The sequence below is a fragment of the Pantherophis guttatus genome, chromosome 1 (assembly GCF_059756535.1).
Source record: "Pantherophis guttatus breed Tessera chromosome 1, ASM5975653v1, whole genome shotgun sequence".
Taxonomy (NCBI): domain Eukaryota; kingdom Metazoa; phylum Chordata; class Lepidosauria; order Squamata; family Colubridae; genus Pantherophis; species Pantherophis guttatus.
Window position 1 is genome coordinate 24,415,364 of NC_142063.1, and position 14,509 is coordinate 24,429,872.

Below are 14,509 nucleotides of genomic sequence, written 5' to 3' on the forward strand. Positions count from 1 at the left end.
AAAGAGCTCATAAATGCTTTATAGTGCATGCTTCTGAATAAATATTAGTTGCTTCTGAAGGATTGGTGAATAGTTCTCAGGGATTCAGAGGTGGAGTGAAAACAAAGGAGAACCCACTCTGGCTTACCTGTCAGAGGCTGTAATCCAACAGAAATATTTCCTTGGGGGAATGCCAGTGCCCCATGGCTCTATCTCTACTACAGAAACCAATCAAATGGTAGCAGAAGACAGCCTACCAGAAGAACGAGCTTGGGAATCTGTCTTATTTGAAACCATATTGTTATGCGGCATCAGCCTCGGTGACAAGCTGGCTGAAAAACAAACCTCTCATTGCCTCATGCATTGATGGCTTTGCCGTGCAAACTAGGCAAGTGTAACAGTGCAACCAAGTGGATCTTGTAACCAGCTGGGAGAAAGGCTGAGAAGGACAACAGTTAATGTTATTCCAAAACTGACCTTGCTACTTCTTTTTCTCCCCAGACAAAGCTCACCCATTCATCCTTGCTTTTTCTACCCCATTCTAAAGGAAACTTTTTTTCTTTAATGAGCACATCCATCCCTCTGAAGCTTCTCAACTTCTCCACATTACCCTTCTTTGAGGTCAACTGAAGCATGGGATGTGACAGACCTGCCCCTTCCCCTCCTAGTCTGATCTCCTAGGAAAGTAAAACTCAACTCCATTTGAAGTGAAGTGAAAAGGCACTTTTATGAAGAGATGCTGATTGCAGTAAAGTCAAGCAAAATCTAAAATTCCCATGTGCCAATACAGAACTAAACCCAGTGGTGGGATTCAGCCAATTTGCACCACTTTGGGAGAACCAGCTGTCAACTTTCTGAGAAGTTTGGTGAACTGGTTGTTGGAAGAAATCATTAGGGCAGAGAACCTGTTGTTAAATTATTTGAATCCCACCACTGACTAAACCACTGGTTTTCCCTAACCTTCCCCCCATGGTCCATCCATGTGTAGCCAATCTGGCACTGCCATGATGTTTTGGAAAATGCTGAGGTGTTTGGGCTGGTGAAATGCCACTCTTGGGGTAAACAGCCTTGAAGATGCCAGCATGCCAGCACAAATCGGATTCCAAAAACATTCTGTTCTTCCTCAATTGTCAAACCCCCCCCCCCAATTTCCCTTCATAAAGATATACAGTTTTATTGCCCATTAGTTCCCCCATCCCTTCCCCGATTGATGGCAGAATGCCAACCAGGTGCCAAGCTGAAGATGGTGGACCTGACAGGACGTCACAGAGGCTACAGAACATGAGAGAGATGATTGACCCGTGATGGCCTATTCTCATTGCCTGTTGACTTTTCATAGCTAAGCTCTAAAAATACATTCCACTCATCAGACTGTTTCTTCATTCCTTTAGCTATACATCTATAAGTAAATTTCACCTCCCATAACTGGACTATGGTACTACTGCACTGTAACTCACAATAAACTTTATGCCACTTGACAATGTAGTCCAAGAAGATTAAATATATATATACAGTATATAATCTGCCCTCCAAACTGATATAAAACTAACACTGTCCCTCTAGCCAATGTTTCTCAAACTTGGCAGCTTTCAAAAGACTGATTCTCTGCTGGTTGGAGAATTTTGGGAGTTGGAGTCAACATCTAAAAACTGTCGAGGTTGGGATAACTGCTTTAATTCAAAAGTACCTTGGAAAATCAAGATAATAATTAGTTTAATAAACATAACTGTTTTCTAAAAGCAGTGAAAAGACCATCCTAAATTCAGTTACAAGGTATTGCAAAACCCAGGGGACTGTGATCAGAATCCCCTGTTCCTCTCCTCTAACTTCTCATAATGCGACTAATAAATAAATAATAAATAAATAAATAGGGACAAAGTTTGACTCGTGATTTGGTCATGTTGCTTTAGGGTTGTTGTTGTTGTTTTCCTTAGAAGTCATCATATGTAAGTACAACTTTGGAGGAAAATATAGTTGATGTAAAATTCAAAAATATGGAATTTCATTCCTTATGAAAAATTATGAAAAAATCAGAGGTGGTATTCAGCAGGTTCTGGAGAACCGGTAGCGGAAATTTTGAGTAGTTCTGAGAACCGGTAAATACCACCTCTGACTGGTCCTGCCCCCATCTATTCTCTGCCTCCCGAGTCCCAGCTGATCGGGAGGAAATGGGGATTTTGCAGTAACCTTCCCCTGCCACGCCCACCAAGCCATGCCATGTCCACCAAGCCACACCCACAGAACCGGTAGTAATTTTTTTTGAATCCCACCACTGGTGGGAAGGAAGGAAAATTCAAGATATTGAAGAGTGGAATAAAAAATGGTATACTTTGTTGATATTTGAACTATCGTTAGATAAATGAGAAAATAGAAGAGTTTGTTTCTATCTGCTGTAGATTAAAGAGTATATTAGAAGATGGAATTACAGTATTTCTATAGTCAACAATATAAAACTGAGCTAGGTCCATATCAATATGCTCTTACTACTTGCATATTAATAAAATAATCCTTCCTCCATTTTGAAAGTTTATTTATCTATCTATCTATCTATCTATCTATCTATCTATCTATCTATCTATATCTATCTATCTATCTATCTATCTATCTATCTATCTATCTATCTATCTATCTATCTATCTATCTATTGGTCAATCCATCCATCTGACATCATCTTTTCAAATTTCACTAAAAATAAATGTAAAAACTCATCTCTGCTTTTTTTAAAAAAAGTCCAAATGAAACTCTTCTGCTGAATGACAATTATTAAGAAAACAAATGCAACAATCTGTTCTGCAGGTCAGTCCTTGAAATCTACTGCATGGACTGTGCTTTTGAATTAACCAAGATTTGCCAAGTTCTTATGTCACTGAACTAACTCTAGACTGACTCACCAAAAAGTGAGTCTCACCAAAGGTCTTCCATAAGAAGATTTCTTTAACCACCCTTCCTGTACTCTTTCAACTTTACAAAACATCAGTACAACAAATAAATAAATAAATAAACGTTATTGTCATTGTATGTGTATACACAGTATACACATACAACGAAATTTACTTGACACCCAAAGACCAGGTCCCACACACATAATCCCCAAACACACTCCCACCCACCACAATTCCCCACCCCTAAACCACCCAAACATCCACACAACAGACCAAGTAATACTGTCCAACAGCTCACTGATGGTGGCCCTTTAGTTCATTGTTGAGTGCAGTTATAGTTCTGGGATAAAAACTATTCAGAAAACATGTGGTCTGAGTTTTAATTGTTCTGTATCTTCTGCCAGAAGGCAACAGTCCAAAAAGATTGTAAGCAGGATGGGAAGAGTCTCTGAGAATGTTATGCAACTTCCTCAAACAGCGAGGTTCGAAGATGTTGTCCAGGGCTGGTAGCTGGAGTCCGATAATATTCTGGGCAGTTTCAATGATTCTCTGTAGAGCTTTTTTGTCCGCTACAGAGCTGCTCCCATACCATGCAAGAATGTCGTATGTCAGGACACTCTCAATGGTGCTGCGATAGTAGGACAGAAGTAGATGCTGAGATAGATTTATCTTCCTGAGCATTCTCAGGAAGTACAGCCTCTTCTGTGCCTTTTTTACAAGCATGTTAGCATTCATAGTCCATGAGAGGTCTTCCGAGATATAAGTGCCCAGAAATTTAAAACTACCCACCCTCTCCACCTCCTGGAAGAAATTTACTGAAGTTTCGTCTTCAAAATCTCTGTGGATTAGTTGCTAAACTTCCTATTTTATAGATGGGATGCAGAAAACAAGAAGGAGTTCAACATCATATGATGAACATAGACACAGAACATAGAATCATATGACTGAAAGGGACTTCCAACTATTCTAGTTCAATCCCATGATACAAGGCAGGAGCCTTACCCCATCCTAGTCAAATGGTTGTCCAGTCTATTTTTGAAAACCTCCAATGATGGAGCACCCACAAGTTCAGGAGACAAGCTATTGCTGTGATAAATTGTTCTCACTGTCAGAAAAAAAAAATCAGCTTACTTCTAGATTGAATCTCTTTTTAACAAGCTTCCACCCATTACTTCCTGTGAATTCAAGGCTGCATAAGAATTGCTATTGGGAATATGCAATCTTTCTAACAAGAGATGTATGCTTTTGGGACTGGTGGGAGAACACCCATTAATTGTTTCTTTTCCTCCTTCCCCTCCTGAAATGAAGCTGCAACCTCATGTGCACTTACCTGAGGGTAAATCCAAATTAGCTCAATTGGACAGACTTCTGAGTAGATATCTACTTCCATTGTTAATCTTTTCTTTTCAGCCTCTCCTGGGCACCAGGCATCGTTAAACGAACCTTATAAGAATAGAAAATAATTATAAAGCGAATGAAAAGCTGGTTAATGGGAGCAAAGTTAGCCCCTTAATTCCATCACAGTGAACAATGCTGCTAAATAAATGCTTCATAATTAGTAGCTTTTACAGGAGATTATTGCACACTTAGTTTTGCCAAAGTTTAATAACTGCCTTAATTTAATTACCTCTGCCGTGCGTACCATGGTTGGCTTATAACATGCTTCTATTGTTCTCCCCAACTCTATTGTTGTGCTCCTGCTCACATCTGCTGCAGGAGACAGCCCTTTTAGAACATAGAATTATAGGACTGGAAGGGAACTCAGAGGTCATCTAGCCCAACCTCCTGCTCAAGGCAGGAGAACGTATACTAGCCTGATCAAATGGTTATCCAATCTTGTCCAATTGGAGTGCCCAATCCAATCTCCAGTGATGGAGCAACCCCAACTCTGGAAGGCAGTCTACTCCATTGATTAATTGTTCTGTCAGATAAGTTTTTCCTTTTTTCTACAAAAGGGCAACATAAATCTTTCCGTATTGGACCCAAAGTAGATGGATTAGCTCTTGTGATAGAAAGGAAGCAATTCAACTAACCTTTGAAATGTATCCTTCCCCAAACCTGTTTCATCTTTGCCTATACACAAACACAAACATGTATTGGCACACACGCTCATATATATACCAAATCGATAGTTTTTTAAACTACTGGTTCAACCGAACTGGTAGCTAACTACCAGCTCAGGTGAACCCGTAGTTAAAAAAGCTACCGGTTCCTGTGAACTGGTATTTCCGATGATCAGCTGTGCCACATGGTTTAGCTTTGCTAGAAAGCAGGAAATCCTGCTTTCTAGCAAAGCTAAATCGCGCGGCACTGCTGATCCCCCCCCTGCTGTTCTACTTACCTTACCGTGTGCTGTACGGTTTAGCTTTTTTTAAACTACCTGTTCCCCCAAACCGGTAGTTTATATCACTACCGGTTTGCCCGAACCAGAGCAACCAGTAGTATTTCACCCCTGTTTACAACCTACTCTAAGTGGTTTACAGAGTCAACATAATTGCCCCCAACAATTTGGGTCCCCATTTTATTACCTTGGAAGGATGGAAGGCTGAGTCAACTTTGAGCCAGTGAGATTTGAACTGCTAAACTGCTGGTAGCTGGCAGTCAGCAGAAGTAGCCTGCAGTACTACATTCTAACCAGTGTATCACCACAATAAAGAACATGTAAAAATATTACAAATAAATATATCAGAATTGTAGAAATGGGATGGATGATGCTGCATTTTATCAATCCATTTTATTACTAATTTAGTAATACATTCACATGTGCTGTCCTCAACAAATTCAGTAATCAAAATAACTAATTATTATATTGTAAAAATTATAATTATTATATTGTAATAATTATAATTACTATATTATAATCATTATAATAATTATATTATAAATAAACTGGGATCACAATGCAAAAGATGGAGAAAGCATAAACGTTGCTTTAGAATCCCACCTTTATAGAAGGTATAGATTTAAATAGGTGGGAGTCGGGAAGAATTATAATCCTCCTATCTCATGTGGAGTGAATCTTCTTTTAGATCACTGCACTATATACTCTTGCAGTTAAACATTTTAAAATAGAATTAAGTTTCCTGATTCTCCTATAGCCTGCCCATTAAGACTAATCACCCAGCTGTCAGAGACAGCATTTAAGTCACATACAAGAACACAACAGTAGGAAAAGGAGGAGAAACTGTTCCTATTTAGATACATTAGGCCAGTGATTTTCAAACATTTTGATCTCAGAATTCCTTTAAAAATAATTGAGGATCCCAAAGGACTTTGGTTTATATGGGCTATATCTGTTGGTAAATATTGCATTAGATCTTGAAACTGAGAATTCTTAAAATATTTATTTATTTGACTTTACAGACTGTAGAAGACAATCAGGCTGAATGTGAGGGCAGGTTCAAATGCATCATCAGTCTAGAGTCCCTATGCCCTGGAAAGAGAACTAAGTCCAACCCCTCTTGAAGTCCATTGACTTTTATCTGGCACCAATTTGCCTGGACTGTTAGTGCAGATTCTTGTGTATAGATAGCATAAAGTAAAAATGTAGTATTTTTGAACCTCATCTTGGCTTCTGATTTCTTGTACCTGACACATACACCCTGAAAATGCCTCAGGGCCCCCTTCAAGTTCACATTGAGAACCTCTGGCTTCAACAATCATACATTGCAGTAAAAGCAGGGCTGAAATGCTCCCGGTTCAGACCAGATCACCCGATCTGGTAGCGATGGAGGCGGGTGGTTCGGAGAACCAGTAGCAAAAATCCCTGCCCCCCCGCCCCGCCATGCCCAGCTGAGCTGCACAATCATCAGAGGCTTTTTTTTTTACTTTTAAAAGCATTTTTTCTACAACCTCTTCGGCCAAAAAAGGCTTTTAAAAGTAAAAAAAAAAAAGCCTCTGATGATCGCGCGGCTCAGCTGGGATCGTCAAAGGCTTTTAAAAGAAAAATACCCTTTTTTTCTTTTAAATGCCTCTGACGATCCCAGCTGAGTTGCCTAATCAGCAGAGGCTTTTTAAAAAAGCCTCTGACGATCAAGCAACTCAGCTGGGATCGTCAGAGCCTTTTGAAAGCATTTTTTTATAACCTCTTCGCCGAAGAGGTTGTAGAAAAAAATTAATTTAATTAATTTAATTTAATTAATTCAATTTATATGCCGCCCCTCTCCGAAGAATGGTTTTAAAAGTAAAAAAAAAAAAAATGGCCATGCCCACCTAGTCACATTACCCCCACCATCACTAAGCCACGCCCACAGAACTGGTAGTAACAAATTTTAGATTTCACTACTGAGTAAAAGTCACAACAAACTGAGACAAAACATATGGAGGAATCCAGAAGCAAGGTTCAAAAAGCCAATGGTTTATAGTAGCTAGTAGCCAAGCCACACCACGGCCATTTCTGAGTCATTAAACCTACTGAACTCTGAGTCTTCATCTTTTCCTGAGGCTGAGTCACTTGTGGCTGAAGAGTCCTTGAGGTGGCAGGTTCAACCATGGAAAGAAGGAATCCATATTATCAGGACTTGGCTTGGACTTCTGGGATAGTCTGAAGATGCTTCCTCAAGCTTCCTCTTTCCGCTATGGATTCAAGATGGACAGTGGTTAATATTTATATGTATTTATATGTTAATGTGTGCCTTTATACATAGGTATGTTTATAACATATCTACACATGTGTTATGTATGTGTACACTTTTGAGAGCAGGCAACAGAATTTCATTTTTAATGTGTGCCAGAGTCCCACAGAAAAAAATGACAAAGTGTAGAAAGGTATCACCCACCCCTCTGCTAGAAGAATGAAAAAAATTGAGAAATATTAAAAAAAGGCACGATAAAATATTTCCCCTAAAAGAGAAATAAAAATCTTAAGGGAGACAGAAACTCAGAGCCCCAGCTCCCTGCCCCCAAGCAGATACTAAGATGAGGCCAGCTTTTAGAAATGCAGATTGGGTAATCCATTACTCCCTGCAGCAAGATCTGAACAAAGGTACGGTTAGCCCTCAGCCACAATAGGAAAGGCCCAACAAGCCCCTTCATTGCATCAGCCAAACTTCAACCAAGCTTAGCTCAGACAAACTCCTGGGATTTGTAGGTGGCATGGGAGTCTGACAACAGCCAATAGAATACATGTTCTTACACAGGAACGGGAAGCTCAAGTGCAAAGCCCAAGAGAAGGTATAAAAATGCCTCACTCTCAACTCCATGTGGTCAGCTACCCAGAATCACATGTGCTTGGTGGTTCTGCTTCATCAATAAATGGGCCCTTTTTCCAATCAGCCTTCAGCCTCCATTTTGTCTCCAGTGCCTTTCTCCCAGCTTGGAACTGAACCAGATGGATATTTTTTCCAACAAAAGGTTATCTTACCTTATCCAAATGCCCAGCTGATCTCTTATCATGCTGTACTCTTTATCTTCTTAACTGTAACACCTGAGAATAAAATGGGTTAAACTGTGATAACTTTAATGTGAGGACAATCTATTGCTTTTTAGATGGTTTGGACTTTAATTCTCATGAGTTTTGGTATTGTGGGAATACAAATCAATCATGTCTGGAGGGCTCCAGTTGTAGAAAGCCAAGAAATGCTAAGAATGAGAACCCGACATTTTGCACCACTCAGAGTTGTTCTTCTAAAATATTATTTTGCAATGTTTCTGATTCACCTGTTGCATTCCTTCAGCCCCAGCAACTGCATTTCATTCATTGTCTAACATGCTGTCATGTTCCTTCTAGAAAAGCAGCAGGTAGCAACTAGTAAGTAGTGTTTAGGAAATTAGCCAAATGCTGGAGCGTCAGAATAAAAGACATACCAGCAAGAGACAACAGTTAAGCCTTCCCTTTTCTGACATAATGCAAGCTGGTTTCTTCAAACTCTTTTTCTTTTTTTCCCCCTGAACAGAATTTACACGCTTCCTGGAGGGTGTGAGTTCCCTTAAATGAGCTTTCTGAGATGTGTGCCAAAAATAATGGCAGAGAGCTTGATGCATTTGAAGACCCTGGGAAGTCGCAATGAATGGAAGGAAAGATGTACAGGAAAGAGGTGCCAGGTAGAGAAACGGGTCAAACATCATCTCTTCATTTATAATGAACCCTGGAAAGAGATGTTCTGCTAGGTTTTGTCCTACCAACCCTCACTTAATTTCATGAAAGCTTTAGAAAGTCATTCAAAGAGGGAGCATTTCAGTAAAAATCCCACGAGCAGAATGTCATTTTTTGGCATTTACTTAATAAAGATGCAGCTGAAGGCTGACTATGAATGCTATATTTTTCATCGTACAACTATTGCCTCAACGATCTATGCTGTCTTTTGGCTTTCCACTTATTCCCCCTGAAATCTCCAGGGAAGATATTAAGAAAACATTTAGGGTTTCCAGTAATTGCACTGCTGGCCCTCGCCGAAGGAACTCCCTCCCTTAAGGAAAGTGTGGCTTAATTTCTCTTTCTCTTTTTGAAAATTAGGAGAATTGTTCTCCTTTCGTATTTGGTGGAAAATTTAAATAGGCCATTTATGTCCATCTTTACCTTCAAGCACTACTATAGTCTCAAACTATCACTATAGATGGGTGGGCTGGATTATTATAATAGCAATAGCACTTAGACTTATATATTGCTTTACAGTGCTTTCTAAGCAGTTTACAGAGTCAGCATGTTGCCTCCAACAATCTGGGTCCTCATTTTACCGACTTTGGAAGGATGGAAGGCTGAGTCAACCTTGAGCTGGTGAGAATGAAACCACCAAACTGCAGGCAGCCGGCAGTTAGCAGAAGTAGCCTGCAGTACTGCATTCTAAGCACTGCACCACCAGGGCTCATAATGATATGCTTTGGGCATCCCCTTGGACTTTTGCTCCTAGAAATTTTGCCCTTTATGCAACAAAGCCTCATGAGCATAATTAGCAAATATGATGCTACGTTATTCCCAGGTCCATTCTTTTCTTAACAGTAAAAAGACAGCAAAATCATCATGATGTTTGGTGGTTTACCAAGTTTTCTGCCTATACTGTCCTGCCCAAAAGGGCATCATTGGAGAAAAAGCTCCTCTCCTTATTTAGGAATTTGATACTTTCAGGGTCTGTCCGGCTGAGATAGAGGGAGAGAAATTACACTAAAACCAAGGTATGTGGAGATAAAGAAAAGTAGAGGCCAGTCAATGGAGAAATTACCTTCTCTATCTCCAAATTTTGGCAGCACAATGTATTGATGTTCCGGAGGCCACAACTTCGGTGTTGGATATAGCAGTAATCCTTAGGCCTTGCCACGTTACTGAAGTGAATTGTGCTCAACACAATCCTTAAATTGGCAGAATAGTATATGGCACAAAATTCATTGCATCTGTTGCCAATCTTTATTCTTCCTCTCTTTGCAGTCCTTGCAAGTCACCTTGCCTTTCCTCCAAGGTAATAGATGACAAAGGCTAAAAGATTTTAGGTACCTTGAGACTGCCTTGGGAATGTTTCAGAATAATGATGAACTATCCATTTTAAAACTGGTGCAGCTCAGGACAATTTAAGCTTATCTCCTTCATAGGTTGGGGATGAGATGAAAACCAGATCTTGGGGACACACCTGAAAACAAATTGCTATAGGTACAAGTGGTGACAGCCTGAGGTTGTCCCTGTTGAACTTTCTAATGTCCCTTTTTCATAAAACCCATCATAAAACCAAGTCTGTACAATTTCATTGGGCATACATCTAAACCAAAAACAATTACCTAAGCACAGTGGTGGGATCCTCCCAGTTTAACAAGCGGCTCGGTGATCACGTGCTTTGCACATGCCCGCACCTGATGCGGGCTGTGCACACGTGCACAGTTTGAAGAAATCTTCACTTCCGGGTTTCTTCAGAGGAGTAACACAGCTGATTCGCGTGGCAGTTGGCTCTGCCGTGCGAATCAGCTGAGGAGATAAAGGTAGGAAAATAGCGCGGGTGGGCCCATCTGATCGTCGGGGTGAACTGATTCGCTCCCAGCTAATCATTGGAGCTACCAGTTCACTCGAAGCGGTCTGAACCGGTAGCATCCCACCACTGCCTAAGCATCAGCTCAATTGTGAAACATAGGAGGAGATCAGAAAGAACATCAAGATTGTCCTGTCTTGATTCTCTCTGATATAAGAGTGTGGATGGGTGGAGATTAGAGTCTATCAGGGTTTTGAGATTCTGTTATTGTACCCTGCAACAGTTAGGTAAAATTTCAGTAGTTGTTGTGAAATCTATTTCCTGGCTTGGCCTACCTTGAAGGGTTGACATTGAGGTTTCTTCTCTCTTGCTATCTTTCATCAGTTTTCTTTTACTTTAATGAATGCTTGATTCTAGGTATCTCTGGCTCTTCTTCTGTTCACAGCTTAGCTTTTCCTGTTAATTCTTTGGGAAAAAATGGATTGTGAGTGTGCTCATCTTAACTGTTACTAAGCTTTGCAAAGCCTTAAAATCTTCTCAAGAGAGGTGAAATAAGTATTTGAAGAGCTGAAGATGCCATTGCCAAGCGACCTGACAGGACTAGCTATAAGTGCTCCTACAGATAAGTATCTTCAAAGTGTTGACATGGCTGGCCTGGCAAATCGTATCTGTGCAGATTAAGAAGAGGAGAGAATTTTTAATGCCAAGTGGAGAGGTGAGTCCAGTAAATATATGAATTATGGAAATCGTCTTGTTTGTAGATTTGTCTACCCCCTGCCCCTGCCCCCATACCACATTAATCTGAATATCCTGTTTACTGTCTTCAGTAGCTCTGACTACACTGCTACCCATCAATGACCAATGGAGGAATTAATTTTCCCTGATTATTTGTTTTTAAACATATTCTTTTGTGATATTTCTGTTATTATAATTGCTGCAAAACATTCCATTCTTTGCAGATTTTTCTCCTGATTGATTATTTTTTTTTGGGGGGGGGGGGAATGGTGCAACCATGAATCTATATGTCCTATATATGTAAAACATGAGACAGACTTGGTTGAAATCTCTTCAATAGCAATAGCCATAGCATTTAGACTTATGTACCAATTCATAATGCTTTACAGCTCTCTCTAAGTGGTATACAGAGCAGTGGTGGGTTGCTACTGGTTTGCCCCGGATCAGGCGAACTGGTAGCGGCGGCGGCAGCAGGAGGCGCCACCCACCTGCCCGGATGTCTCTGTGCATGCGCAGAAGTGTCACGCTCGCACGCCCATGAGCACGCGCACATCCATGAGCGAACTGGTAGCGGCAGGATTTGAAACCTGCTACTGATACAGAGTAACCTATTGCCCCCAACAATCAGGGTCCTCAATTTACCGACCTCAGAAGGATGAAAGACTGAATCAACTTTGAGCTGGTGAGAATCAAACTGCTGGCAGTTGACAGAATTAGCTTGCAATTGTGATGACTCCCAAGGACCAGACATCTCTCCAGATGTCTGCTTGGAGGAAGATGAAGCAATTCCAGGCATGTCAAGAGGGGAGTTGGTAAATGGCTCTGAGAGTGATTTGGCTGAAGCACAGCTGCAGCAGGACAGCTTCAGGTGGGGAAAGCATGCAGCTATAGCCAGTCAACGATGAGGAAGAGGAACTGCCTTCTGCACCTGATCCAAGAACACGTAGGGCAGAAAAAAGGCCTGGGCAATGAAGGTCAGGCAGGTTGTTCATGAGGAGGCAGCCCCTTCTTGAATGGTTGCACCCATCAAATTGGCTATTTAGCACAGCAGACTGATAGAGAAAATGCTGGGAACAACCTGTTTGTTTTCTTGCTGTGTATTCCTGCCTTGAACTTTGGATCATGTCTCTTCATCTGTTTCCTTTGCCTTGCCTTGCTTTGTCTGGGCTTTGGCCTGTGAATTTGCCTTTGTCTTGGAACTTGCCTTGGGGGACTTGGGGACTTGCTTTTGTCTAGTGGACTGGACTTGCTTTTGCCTTGAGGACTAGTGTTGGTTTCATTTGAGCAGCCTGTGGAACACACTGGGGTTGAGCTGGTGCCAGCACAGGGAATTGCTGGGGAATACCAATTCAGGCTTGGAAGCCTTAATAAAGACTCCTTACATGCGTGGGGAATGTGTGTGTGTCTGAATGGTACAGCACAGCAATGCTGCATTCTAACCACTTTGCCACCATGGCTCTTCCTTTGTACAGGAACATTTTGTGGTCATAAGGAATATTTTTGGTGGAAGGTTGAGGAGCACACAGGCATCAATATGTGCATGAACACTATAGGTCCACATCCATTTATACCACAAAACATGTTCATCACTTTAAAGCACCTTTAAAGTGCTCCATGGCTTAGGGCCAGGGTATTTACGAGACCGCCTGCTGCTACCAATAACCTCCCACCAGCCAATATGCTCTCACAGAGAAGGCTTCCTCAGGGTGCCGTCAGTCAAGCAATGTCGGCTGGCGGCCCCCAGGGGGAGAGTCTTCTCTGTGGGAGCACCCGCCCTCTGGAATGAGCTACCTCCCAGAATACGGCTGATTCCAGATCTCCGCACTTTCTGTAAGGCCCTGAAGACATTTTTATTTCAGCAAGCCGGCCTGGTCTGAATAGGTTTTAGGGTTTTTTTAATTGTATTGCTAGGGGTTTTAAATTGGGGCGGCCATTTAATTTAATTTATTTTTAATTATTTTAACTTTTATATTGTATGTTATTTTAATTCTCGGCTGTTCACCACCTTAAGTCCCTTCGGGGAGAAGGGCGGGATATAAATTTAATAAATAAAATCATAGAGATATTGTGAATGGAATTTTACCCACTTATCTCTCAGGGATCCTGCTGTCATTTTTGTTACTCTACTAGTAACAGGGAAACAACTATTTTGAGGAATAGTGTGTGGAAGAAAGGGAAAACTCATTATTCTCTTTTTTCAGTGGTCCTGTTGAAGATAACTTTCTTGATTGCATTAAGCAACAGAAATACTACGATCTGTAGAAAAATCATGAAAGAGACACCCTTCTTTCAGGATGTGCTGATTCCCAACTTTTCAACTGAAAGCTGATCAGCTGGACATAGGAAAATAGTAGATGGTGTTCTTGGGATCCCATAAGCAGAATAGCTGTGGGCCATTCTACACTATTTTCTGAACTCAAATGGGGTAAGAAAACTCAACAAGCATAGAAATTCAAATATGTATCATTTTTCTTGGATGTGTTTCCAGTTTCCCTTCAGTCATCTCTCCTTCCATCTGTTCTCTGTCCACCCTGGCTTGGCTTGGCATCTGGCTTCTTTGTTTCTCAACACCATACACCAGGAAAGTAATCAAATTCACTGCCAGAAGTTATCTCTCACCCTAGAGAGTGCATTGGGAATTAAGGGATTTCTTGATAACTCAACTTGTTAGCATGCTAGCTGAAAAGATGGTGGGTCCATGGAGGTAATTCTCACCACATTCTTAATACTAAGTGGTGTTAGATCGCTAATTTGGTTGGCTCTGCCTCTACAATGGTATGCTGGTCCTCATGTCTTAAGGTGTCTGTGATATTACTAACCCAGCTTCCGTTAGTGGTGCAGTGGTTAGAGTACAGTACTGCTGGCCAGAGGTGGAATTCACTTACCTTCCCTACCGGTTTGCAAATGTGAGCATGTGTGGGCGCATGCTGCCTTCGCTCGCACGCGCCACCTTCCATGCATGCTCAGCCTTCCATGCATGCTCTTTGCTCATGTGCACGCCTTCTGCGCGTATGCGCGGAAGCC